General features: G+C 37.3%; 1 long non-coding RNA gene across 1 annotated transcript in view; it reads right to left on the reverse strand.

The window, feature by feature from the left end:
• Positions 1-11585, reverse strand: part of LOC117068475 — a 29288-nt gene extending 17703 nt beyond the window's left edge. Inside the window, exon 1 of the long non-coding RNA XR_004431148.1 lies at positions 11398-11585. This is a non-coding gene — a long non-coding RNA (uncharacterized LOC117068475). The remainder of the gene's footprint in view (positions 1-11397) is intronic.
• Between the last annotated feature and the right edge of the window lie 1791 nt (positions 11586-13376).

Consider the following 13376-nt stretch of genomic DNA (forward strand, 5'->3'; position numbering starts at 1 on the left):
TAAATTCTAGTCTTTTTATTTACTACATGAAAACCCTTTCAACATGCATTTTTAAATTAAAAAAATAAAAAAAGAAGATTTAATCTTAAAGATGCAAGATGAACCTGGAACCTCTGAAAGTGCCAGAAGTCAAGAGATGCTCAGAAAAGGATGTGGGCATGTCACATAGACACAGGCACAACTGGAAAAGGCACCCAACAACCAAACTAGGACAATCTGTACAACTAAACAAATAATGATAGAATTGAATTATCACCCAGAGAATTAGGAAATATCCATGCACTCATGCTGAGAGAGTAATTATTGGAAGATACAAATAAATGGAGGGTGGGCGTGTGGAAAGCTCTACTTAGAGAAGAATTCTAATTAATGAATGTAGAAGGAATGAAGGAAATGGACAATCTTTCTAGGCAAGTACCAGAAAAATAATGGTCGTAGGCAAGATCTGCTGATAAAATACTAAACTTTGTAGGCAAAAGTTTGAGAAGCTAGATATATGCATAGTCTCAAAGTGCCTTCCCCAAGATATTAATAAAATATAAATGGAAAAATAATACCATTACAGTGTAGAAGCTGGCAGGAACCACCTTCACTAAGGGAACAAGGATAACATTCACTGATAATATGACACATTTTATTCATGAACCACCTCATAGGCTGCACTGAGAAAGGTACAGCATCACATCTGTGGTATTCTTGCCAAAAATGCAGAACCTCAACCTAATCCTGAGAAAAAAATCACATCAACCCAAATGGAGGAACTGCCTAACTGCCAAGATCATAAAAACAAGGATAGACTGAGGAAATGTTGAATATTGGAGGAGACCAAGTGGACATGACAACTAAATGCAATGTAGGACCTCGAATTAGATTTGGGAAAAGAAAAACAAACACTACCGGAAAAACTGGTGAACTTCAAATAAGGTAACTTTGTTAATAATATTGTATCAATGTTACTATCCTTGTGTTGATGATTACAAGATGTTAACATCAGAGGAAACTGATGAGGGGCCACATGGGAATATACATATATTATTTTTACATTTCTGTTAAGTCTAAAATTATTTAAAAATAAAACATGTCTATATCTATGGGTATATATTTATTAAACATGTTTTCTCTTGTTTAGTTACCTTCTATTTATTATTTTACTTACCAATAAAGAAAAGGCTGCTCAGTTTTCATGCACCTTAAGCTGAACTCCACATTTGTACTTTAAAAACAGCAACAGCAGCAACAAAATAAAAGACTTCCTAAATACCTTATATATCACCTCATAAATGTGTAGCATATTTGTTTGCCAGCATTAGAGAACTGAATGTTTAGAGTTTTTTGGTCACCTTAACATTCTATCAGTTTTTCAGAAACTGTTTTTTAAAATGATAAATAAATGTTACTCATTTCTCCCTAAGTTGGGGACTGGGGGGAACTCCACCCTTTTACCCCTGGGAGTGACCAATTCTATGACACTGGTATTGTGGCTCTGGCCTGTTGGGAGAGTGCTGAGGTTGAGAATGAGACTGTAGATGCAGAGAGGACAGATGCCTCCAGTGGTGAGAAAATCTTTACTTAATCACCCCACATAATAGCTCCATTGGATTGTTCCAATTGCACCCTGTGCTGACAGGTGTTCTGGTATCAACTGCTGCACTTTGAACAACTTCCTTGCTCTTCAGTAGTTAAGCATCTCTCATTCAGCAGCTCTGGAGGTCAATAGTCCAATTACATAACAATTGGAGCGTTGCTCTTGAATACTATTTATCTCTGTTATAAATGAGACAAGATGTAAATGTCTACAGGGGTATTTCAGCAGGAGGCAATGTGGGCCCCCAGGAAACATTTGTCAATATTTGTAGATGTTTTTGATTGTCAGGACTGGAGAGGTGGAACTGGCATCTAGAGGGTAGAGGCCAAGGATGCTAGTAAACATCTTACAATGCACAGAACAACCCACCACACAAAGAACTATCTGATCCAAAATGTTATTATTGCTGAGGCTGAAGATCCCTCAATACACTAATGGCGCAGTCTGTTTAGGTACTAGTTAAGGAATTATGTCAGAGACATTTAGTCCTTCGGGAAACCTGCTAGTATCACACACATAAAGTCTTCACACTACTAAGTTTTCTTTTAAGATGGTTTTGCTAAAGATACAAGCTGTTCCACTGACCCAGCCTAATTTTATTATAACAATAATAATAACAATAAATAGCAGTTATATAGAGCTTAAAACTATACCAAGGTTTTCTCCTGTGTTACCTCATTTGAACCTTGGCTTGGGATGCTATCACAGTGCGGTCATTCCAGGGTAAAGCCCATTAATCTTTTCTGGCGATATGTATCTAGGGGTCTTAGCAACAATCCCCACTTACACAGAAGGCACAAGGGCACGTAAGTTGATTCTCTAAACCAGCCTTCAAAAGCCCATTGTCCCTTGGAGTTAATAGACAAATAATGACCCTGGATTATGTATCTAATTAAGTTTTTGGCAATAAACAAAAGAAAACCAAATTAGATTGTTGCTATGAAGTGGCACAACAACGTTGACTCTAATTTTTCCATTTTGAGAAAAGTCAAGAAAAGAATTATGACTACTGTTAAGAAGGGAGCTGTTTTCCATCTGATTTTTTTTTTTTTTTTTTTGTATAATGTAACCAACTTTATTAGACTGGGAGAAGAGGTTAACTTTTCCTAAAATCATCTCAATTTTTAAATTATCATTCTAGTTTTTTCAGCTAACACTAAATGCTAATGATTTTCAAACAGATTTCTCCATTGCATGGAATCATATTACCAATAGCCTGTAACAATCTCAAATTCAATGTCATCAAAATCCAGTGAACGTCTCCCACTTCTTCCTATAATCCTTTTTCTCTTTTTCCTATGAATATAATCTTGATAGTGCAGTCCAACAGTGCATGAAACCTTAGAATGCTCAACAATTTTTTTTTCATTTTTGAGACAGAGTATCCCTCTGTCACTCAGGCTGGAGTGCAGTGGCATGATCTTGGCTCACTGCAGCCTCCACCTCTCAGGTTCAAGTGATTCTCTTGCCTAGCCTCCTGAGCAGCTAGGATTAAAGACGCCCGCCACTACGCTCAGCTAATTTTTGTACTTTTAGTAGAGATGGGGTTTCACCATGTTGGTCAGGCTGGTCTCAAACTTCTGACTTCAAGTGATCCGCCCCGCTTGGCCTCCCAAAGTGCTGGGATTACAGGTATGAGCCACCAGGCCTGGGCAACAATTATTTCCTTTTACTGTCTTCCTAAAGTTGATCATAATTGATCTGAAAAATAAATTTTTGTTTTTAGATTTTTATAATTATTTTAAAATTGTGGTTATATATATAACACAAAATTTGCCATTTGAATAGCTTTTAAGTATACAATTCAGCACCAGTAGTTATATTCAAAATATGGTGCAACTATGACCAATATCTAGTTGCAAGACTTTTTGTATCACCCCAAATAGAAACTGTATACCCATCAAATAATAACCTCTAGTTTCTTTTCCCCAGCCCCGGTAACCTCTAATCTACTTTCTGTCTTTATGAATTTGCCTGCTGTAGCTATTTCATAAAGGTGAAATCCTACAGTATTTGTCCTTTTGTGTCTTCTGGCTTAGTTCACTTAGCATAATGCTTTTTCATCCATGTTGTCCCCTTTCAACATGTATGTATGGATACAACATGTATGTATCCATCCTTTCATTCTTATGCTAGAAAAATAGTCCTTTATATATATTCCTATCACAATAACTAAAATACTAAAACAAAATAAAACCCTGACAATTCCAATTGCCGATGAGGATGTGGAACAACTCAAATTTTCATCCATTGCTCATGAGAATACAAAATGGTACTTCCTACTGGCAGTTTTCTATAAAGTTAAACATGCCTTTACAATTTGACACAGAAATCCCATTCAAATCAAATGAAAACCTAAATTCACACCAAACCCTCTATGCAAATGTATGTAGTAGCATTATTCACAATTGCCAAAAACTGGAAATAAACTAAGTGTTCCTTAACTAGAGAATAGATACACAAGCACTAGAGTATACTCAGCACACTACTGATAGGCACAGCAGCATGGATGAATCTGAAATACATTATGTTACATGAAACACGCCAAACATAAAAGGCTACATATTATGATTCCATTTATATGACATTCTGTTAAACAAAACTGTACCAACCAATAACAGGTCATAGTTGCCAGGAGTTAAAGATGAAAGTGAACTTGACGACACGATATTAATTAAAAATGAGAAACTTCTACAGGACAAATCGGCACATTTCTTCAAAACATAAATGATATAGAATGGTGGGGTATGGAAAGAGGATCTGTTATTACTAAAATTTATAGGCACATCAACCAAACACAATGTGTCAACCTTATAACCTGATCATACCAACAGTTAGAAGACATGTTTAAGAAACCGGGGTGATAGCATGAAGCAATTCACACTGAACCATCAGAACCAATGACCAGATGGTATCTCAAAAAAGGTCTCAGGTGGACTAAGCACTTTAGGCTTCTAAATATTCTTAACAAATCCTGGTTGAAAAATATAAAAGGCAGGCTTAGAACATTTTTTTGATGAATCTAAGCTAGGAAGAATATCTATACAAGGACAAAGCCAAGCTTTAACATGACATTGAGGGGTTAAAGTGCTGGATTCAAGCAAAAAACCTACATGAGAGAAAAAAATATAATCATATATATCTAATCGGGAGAGCCGAATAATGCTGAATAATGTGTTTAACTTTCCCAAACCTGAGTGTCTTCTCATATGTAGTAGATGGACCTGACTAGGCTTAAGTCTCTTGTAGGTAATAAGATTACTTGATCTTCTGAAGCTAAGTGACTGTGTAGTTGAATTGGCAGCCAAAATGTGAAAGTTACACCAGTGGAAAAGTGAAGTGAAAAGGGGCATATGTGGCGATCATGGGAGCTGAATGGACAGGAGCCACATAAGCAGCATTTAGTGGAGGCGAAAGAGTCAATTGTGGTTGAAGAGACGGTCGTGGCTCAGCAGGCTGAGATGGAACCACAGGTAAAGGAGGTAGAAAAAGGAGGGAAAGTAGGCCGGGCGCGGTGGCTCAAGCCTGTAATCCCAGCACTTTGGGAGGCCGAGACGGGCGGATCACGAGGTCAGGAGATCGAGACCATCCTGGCTAACATGGTGAAACCCCGTCTCTACTAGAAATACAAAAAACTAGCCGGGCAAGGTGGCGGGCGCCTGTAGTCCCAGCTACTCGGGAGGCTGAGCCAGGAGAATGGCGTAATCCCGGGAGGCGGAGCTTGCAGTGAGCTGAGATCCGGCCACTGCACTCCAGCCTGGGCGGCAGAGCGAGACTCCGTCTCAAAAAAAAAAAAAAAAAAAAAAAAAAAAAAAGAAGGGAAAGAGAAGGCAGTAGAGATGCCTTTTATACTGGTGTCTGCTCTCCTGGTACATTTCTCCTCCCTTGTGATCATCTATTTCTGCACTGATAGGAAGACACGTTATCTGTGAAGAATAAAACAAAACAAAACAAAACAAAGAATCCCCCAAATCTTGAATAAATTTTGTTCATTTTACTAGATATGATAATACCAACGTGATTTTACTTTTTTAAAAAAAGTCCTTATTGGTTAGTAATAAGTTCTGAATTTTTTGTTGTTAAAAAACTGTTATACCAAGAATTTGCTTTAAAATTTGTAGCAAAAACAATGTGAAGGGAGATATTAACAAAGCAAGAATAACAACATGGCTAATTATTATTCCTTTTTTAAAATTGAATAATAATTGTGTCAATGCAGTGTATAGTATATTTTGATACCTATACACAATATGTAATAATCAAATCAAGGTAATTAACATATCCATTGCCTCAAATGTTTGTCATTTCTTTATGTTGAGAACATTCAAAATCCTCTTCTAGTTATTTGAAAACATACACTCTATCGTTAACTATAGCACCCTACAGTGCTTTCGAACACTAGAACTCATTCCTACTATCTAGCTGTAATTTTGTATCCATTCTCTCTCCCCTTCCTCTACCCTTTACCTTTCCCAGTTTCTAATAACCACAATTCTATTCTCTGCTTCTATGAGCCTAACTTTTTTAAGCTCCCACATATGAGTGAGGACATATGGTATTTATTTTTCTTAGCATATGTCTGACTTATTTTACTTAGCATATGTCCTCCAGGCTTATCCATATTGCTTTGAATGGCAGGATTTCATTTTTCTTTATGGCTGAACAGTATTCCATTGTGTATACATACACCACATTTTCTTAATCTGTTGATGGACACTTAGATTAATTCCATATCTTGGCTATTGTGAATAGTGCTGCAATAAAGATGGAGGTGTAGAAAACATTGCTAATTATTAAAACTAGGTGATTACTGGAGGAGTTTTCTGGAACGTTCAAAGAAAACTTACCTAATATATTCTTAGTTTTAATTATATTCCTAGTAAATAATTACAATAGCTGTTATATCCATTTGTGGAGACAAAGGTAACTGCATCCTGGAGGCTAATCCACCATGTTGACTTCTGATTGACCCCAGTCCTGTGAATACTTCCTGATTCCTACTTTATTTACTGTCCCTAGTTAAGAACATGTCATCCTTGATGTTACTGCACAAATTATAGGCTATGATGCACATAGTATTCTTGCCTGTTCTGGAAGATTGTCTTTAATTGCCTTGTACAGAGCATTTATACATATCTGTATGGTATATGAGTCCTGGGTCTGGGAGTAAAGACACAGAGATATACCTGTCCTGTGGCTGCCCAAGACCACTGCTTCAGTCTGTAAGTTCCCCCAATAAAATATCTTTTACCAATAAACTAGATTTGTTTGCCTGATTCTTTGGTTTCTTCGCTCCTTTGGCATTTGGTGACTGCTTTGTATACATGGCCTCTCATCAAACACCATTTGAGGGAACTAGTATTGTTGAGCACCTCTATAGATGAGGTATGAAATAGTTTATTTTATTTAGCCATTATGCACACACACAAAGCCAGCTGGGTATACCAGATGCAAATATTATTATACATGTCCACAATTCTCTGGGCACCAACCACCTTCCAGAACCTCAGCTACTCTCTGTCTCAGCCACTTCCACACAATGCCAACTCTGCTCTGCACACCTCCTGGGGCTGATGGTTACTTGTCCCATGAATGCTGAACTTCCCTCTGGCCACCACAAAGCAGCCAGGCAGACCCATTGGGAGTTCTGGCTCCTCCAGCCACTCAAGGACTTCAGTGAAATGTCACAGCACAGGACTTGGCATATGGCATTCCAAGATGCAACTGAGGGGCCAAAGGGTGTCACTAGACGGTGCAGGGAGGTAGAGTCCATGGAAGCAAACTCTGGCCAGTGGGAAACAGATATGTGAAGCTCGGCCAATTGTATTCCCTTTTCTTCTTTTGACCCATGGATTATCTTTTTAGCCATCCAGGAAATCCTGTGCCCAGTGGATACAGCTGCTGATTACCATGCTTCTCTATATCCTTTTGCCTCATGTTTCTTCTTTCCTTTACTTACTGTTCCAGATTTTTTGCCCTCCTACCCCCAAATTAAATATTGATGCTTTCATCCTGGCCATAGGCTTTGTTTTCTAGGGAATATAGACTAAAAGAGTTGGCACTGATATTCCCATTTTACAGATGGGGATCAGGTTAGTGAAACTCAGAAAAGTTGAGTCACATAAATAGCAAGGGCAGGCCAAGTCCAGCCTAAATCCTAGGTCTGTCTGGCTTTCCTCACCATCCCATACTATATCTGTACCCGAGACAAAAATGTTATGTCTTTCTTAAGGTCATAAAGTAACAAAGACAGGATTAATATAGTAATGTACTGAAGCCTTTCCATTATTTCAGAAAGCACAGTCACATATACAATGGACAAACTTAAAAATGGTAATGTCATTAATACATTCAAAAAGCACATAAAATCCACTAATATATTTCAGGAGGAAAAAAAAGGCTTTGATTAGGCAGAGATCCAAAACCAAATGCAAGAATCTATAATGTTCCCAAGGATTTTAATCTTGTCACATTCTCCTCCTCGGTCCCAATCTTCTATATGCCAAATACTCCATTACCAAAATTAGATTAGCCATGCATAGAAGCATTTTCCATGAATATAGATACAATTGGAATCCAGAAATATCATGTGGTATTGGTTATAAATTGCAGGCATCTACTTTATTACTTTTGTTAATTATAGTTATGTAATCATTTTAAAATAAGTAATTCACTTACATGGCCCAAAAAAATATTCAGTTTAAAATCTCCATCTTATCCTGATCTCAGCTCTCCTGCATCCCTAAAATGCTGTTGTGCATCCTTTTAGAAGGAAGCATTAAGTTGGCTACTTGAAATCCACTCACTTTTTTTTTTTTTTCTTCAGGGAACATGTCCCCAGGAGAAAGGCAGGGAATCTGGTCTAACTTCCCAGTCATCTAGACCTCAACATAAACAGATTTAACTGATATATATATATATATTTTTTTTTTTTTTTTTTTTTTTTTTTTTGAGGCGGAGTCTCGCTCTGTTGCCCAGGCTGGAGTGCAGTGGCCGGATCTCAGCTCACTGCAAGCTCCGCCTCCCGGGTTCACGCCATTCTCCTGCCTCAGCCTCCCGAGTTGCTGGGACTACAGGCGCCCGCCACCTCACCCGGCTAATTTTTTGTATTTTTTAGTAGAGACGGGGTTTCACCGTGTTAGCCAGGATGGTCTCGATCTCCTGACCTCGTGATCCGCCCGTCTCGGCCTCCCAAAGTGCTGGGATTACAGGCTTGAGCCACCGCGCCCGGCCGATTTAACTGATATTTATAGGAGGAAGAGGCATTGTCTCTGAAGGGGCATTAGGAGGCATTCCTGGCTTAAGATAGCCCATAGTAAATAGAACTCAGAATCTCTGAGGAGGGGGAGCTCTTAGGAGTTCAAGTAGGCTGGGCCTGGGCAGTATCCAGGTCTATAAAGGAAATGCTTCACAGTTCTGTAATTTCACCAAAAGAAAGACTTTCTAGGTGACAGCACCTGTGGAGCCACCATGACTCCCCAGGCCTCTCTGCTGCATCTGAGCTTTTTGATTGTGTAGGCAGTTGCCATTCTGAAATAAAGCATGCTGTAGGGAAACATGTCTCTGATTCGTGACAGTCTGTGTGTTACCTGGACTCCGAAAGGATGTCTACGCATATACATACAAACATACATACATACTTTTATTCTTTTCCTAACCCTTTTTACACCAGTGGTGGTATAGTATAAATACTGTTCTATAATTTGATTTTTTTCCTGTTAATTTGAAAATCTAAAAAAGCTAAAAAGAAAAGACAAAAGGAGAGTGAATCACTTATAATACTACCAAAATATTTGTCCTTGTGCTTTTTACATATTTTGCTTTAAGTTTCAGAGACAAATGAGGTGACTACAAACTTCATTAGCAAAGATGCATGGAAACAGATACTTTCATACATTGCTTACAGGGGCATAAACTGAGACAAACTCCATGGAGCACCATTGCTATAGAGCACCTGGCTGTCAAAATTAAGATGCATATTTCCTTGAAGTCAGCAATTCTATTTCTAGAAAACTATTCTACAGATGTACTTACAAATATGCAATACAATATATGTACAAGATTTACCTTCCAACATTGTTTACAGAAGTAAAAGCTTAGAAACTACCTCAATGCTAGCAATGGAAAATTGATTCAATTAGTCATAAATACATAGAGGCCATTAAAAAATGAAGAAGCTCTTTGTGTCCTGATGTAGAAATGTCTACAAACTGAGCTGGGTGTGACGGCTTACTCCTGTAATCCCAGTATTTTGGGAGGCTGAGGTGGGTAGATCACCTGAGGTCAGGAGTTTGAGACCAGCCTGGCTGACATGGTGAAACCATCTCTAATAAAAATACAAAAAATTATCCTGGCATGGTGACACATGCCCGTAGTCCCAGCTACTCAGGAAGCTGAGGCAGGAGAATCATTTGAACTCAGCGGGGAGAGGTTGCAGTGAGTTGAGATCGTGCTACAGCACTCCAGCCTGGACTACAGAGATCTTATCTCAAAAAAAACAAAAAGAAAAAAAAAATGAAATGACTACAAACTGTATTAGCTACAGCACACACTACAATGCTTTTTGTTAACCACTAGGAAACCTTTTAGTTTCGTTAACCACTAGCAAACTGTTGGTGTATACCCTTCAACTATTTTTTCTTTCTGATTAAACATCTATTTTTCCAAAATGATATCACACTAAATGTGCTATTTTATTACCTATTTATTTTAATTTCCTAAATGATCAACATTATATGTTAATAAACTTCAACAACACGAATTTCTAATACTTTAAGTAAAATACAAATATTGGAACGTATACAAACCACAAGCATGTAGCTCAATAAATTATCAGAGTGAACAATCCACTTCAGAACATCCATGATAACCCTACATTCTCTCTCTTAACTTGTTCATGAATTCACAGTGTTTGAAATAGAATCCCATATTAACAAGTGGAAATGTTTGATATATATTCTAAATCTTGTATTTTGGAGACTACAAAATAGTTTTCATTAGCAATAGAGGGTGAGCTATGACTTTAATTTCTGTCAATAAATTAACTGCAACTTATTTTACTATGCTTTTCTTACTAAAACCTCAGCTGATCATTTGCAAATATGAACTTATGAGATATCTATGTCATAAGTTATTAATATAAACTCACATGACTAAAAGTCATAAAGGCCCATGATGAATTAAAGCCACAAACAATATTCAAATATTTTTTTTTTTTGAGACGGAGTCTCGCTCTGTCGCCCAGGCTGGAGTGCAGTGGCCGGATCTCAGCTCACTGCAAGCTCTGCCTCCTGGGTTTATGCCATTCTCCTGCCTCAGCCTCCGAGTAGCTGGGACTATAGGCGCCCGCCACCTCGCCCGGCTAGTTTTTTGTATTTTTTAGTAGAGACGGGGTTTCACCGTGTTAGCCAGGATGGTCTCGATCTCCTGACCTCGTGACCCGCCCGTCTCGGCCTCCCAAAGTGCTGGGATTACAGGCTTGAGCCACCGCGCCCGGCCTCAAATATTTTTTATATGGTTGACACTGGGCTATATCCTGCACTTACAAACTTTATTTTTTAGTACATCTTCAACAAGGACATTTCTAAGTCACCTAAAAGATAGTGATTTGAAGGAAGTAATTTAAAAAGATGTCCAAATACTAAATGATGCTTTAAAAAACAGTACATATTGTGGAAATCATGCTTCTTGGAAACCTACTAGTCCATAGAAAATTGGTATGTGTATTATCAAAGACAAAATTAATCAAGAGGAAAAAATAATCCAGAAAATCTTCAGAAATACAAGCAAAATTTGCCAAACTGGGTACTCACAATTGCTCTTGTTAGCGTATCATAATTCACCTTTATAAATGGTGTGGTCTATCCATGCATAATAGGAAGCCCACGAGGCTCATGTTTATCAGTGTTTCCAGCCTTCAACTTGGCTGCCAAAGTGAAGTCTGTTTTGTCTTCTTCAGTCTCTTCTCTCCCATCCTTGAGTGACTGTGTAACTTCAGTAGCTCTTGTTGAAGAAACAGAGGAACAAGAGGCCAAGGTCTAAGAAAAGTGTTATGTTTTTTAGGGGTGTGTGTGTGTATGTGTGCATGTATTACAGAAAGACTTAAGAAGAGCTTTGTTGTAGAAGATATTGGGTAGGAAAAGAAACCGAATTTTATTTTTATTTTTGTTTATTTGTTTATTTTAAGAAGCACTATGTGGCTTAAGCGTCCCTTTCAAAGAACTTGAGAAATGCAAGTATTTTGAGATTACTTTTGAGTGTGGCATTGTATTTTTCTTGCATCAGTATGAAACCACATGGTTTATAATTCTTTATGCATCATGAATGCAAAATCTGATCTTTAATACATAAGCAGCATTCATTAACAAACTGATGTATGCTGATTAAATATTTAAATTCAGCATGCATTTGTCATATTCAGGATTTCATGTTTATAAAATGCTAGACTAAACAAATTCTTTGTCTTGGATCTTTGAATGAAAGAAGAAAGTTTTACATCAACAAAATACACTTTATTTTACAAACTAAAATTGAAGAAGTGTTTGATAGTGAAATATGTTCAGGAAACACTAATTTATAGTCTCATCCCATTTCTGCAGATATTTTCTACAAAAGTGGTTAATTGATTAAACAACTTTAGCTTGCTATATTTGAGTGTTTCTGAGTGTTTCTAAGTGTTAGCATACTTAGCATATTTTTCTTTACAACTTGAAGAAACCATATTCAATTCTTCAGTAGTCCTCCATTTTTCAGATATTTTGCCACTCATTTCTATAACACATGTAAGGAAAAAAAAATGCAATCTTCCCCAAATCTTCCATAGAATTTATTGCATGAGACTTGCATATTCTTGATATCAAAACACAAAGAAGCCAGAAAAATAAAGGAAAATTAAGACTCATTTCCAGTCATTATCATAATGCAAAAATCTTAGACCAAATATTGGCAAACTGAATCTAAGAATTTATAAATGGGATACAGCATTATAATTAAACTGCTATTCTCATCTCCTTTTCTCTGGAGTGAAAGGTTATTTTAACATTGGAATGAAAGGTTACTTTAACATTAGAATGTCTGCCAATATAATTCAGTACAGTAACCATTTGAAGGAAAAAATATGATATTTTTAAAAGGTGCAGAAACAGCGTTTGATAAAAGTCAACATTTATTCCTGATAATAATTCTAGGGATAGACAACAATTGCTTAATCTGATTAAAGAGTATCTATGAAAAACCTACAGTAAATGTTATACTTAACATCAAAACATTGAAAATCTTCCCTTTGATATACAGAACTAGACAATGCCACTACCACCTTTTCTAGTCAACTTTGTACTAGAGGTCTTAAAGCAATAAAGGAAGAATCATAAGTAAATGGTATAAAGATGGGAAAGGAAGACTCTATTCATTTCTAATATATTTGTGTATGTAAAGAATCTAAAAGAGGCTTGTGTAACAAGTTACTACAAACCTAATGGCTTAAAAACCACACATTTATAATCTCATTGTTTACGGGCCCCAAGCCAAGGAGAATATAACAGCGTTCTCTGCTCATGACCTGAGTTGACCTGGGTGTTTTCAACTGGAGCTCAGGGACCTTTTCCAACCTCATTCATGTTGTTGGCAGAAATAATTTTCTTGTGGTTGTAGGACTGAGGTCCTCAGCTCTCTCCATAGCAGTTCCCAGGGTGGCTGCTTGCTTTTTCAAGGTTAGCAGAAGCTCTCTTTTCAGGAAGAGCCCATTCACTCCTTAAGAGCTCTCAACTGATTAGACCAGGCCTGTCCAGAATAA

This window comes from Trachypithecus francoisi, unplaced genomic scaffold, assembly GCF_009764315.1.
Source record: "Trachypithecus francoisi isolate TF-2019V2 unplaced genomic scaffold, Tfra_2.0 Lachesis_group21, whole genome shotgun sequence".
In the NCBI taxonomy this organism is placed as follows: Eukaryota; Metazoa; Chordata; class Mammalia; order Primates; family Cercopithecidae; genus Trachypithecus; species Trachypithecus francoisi.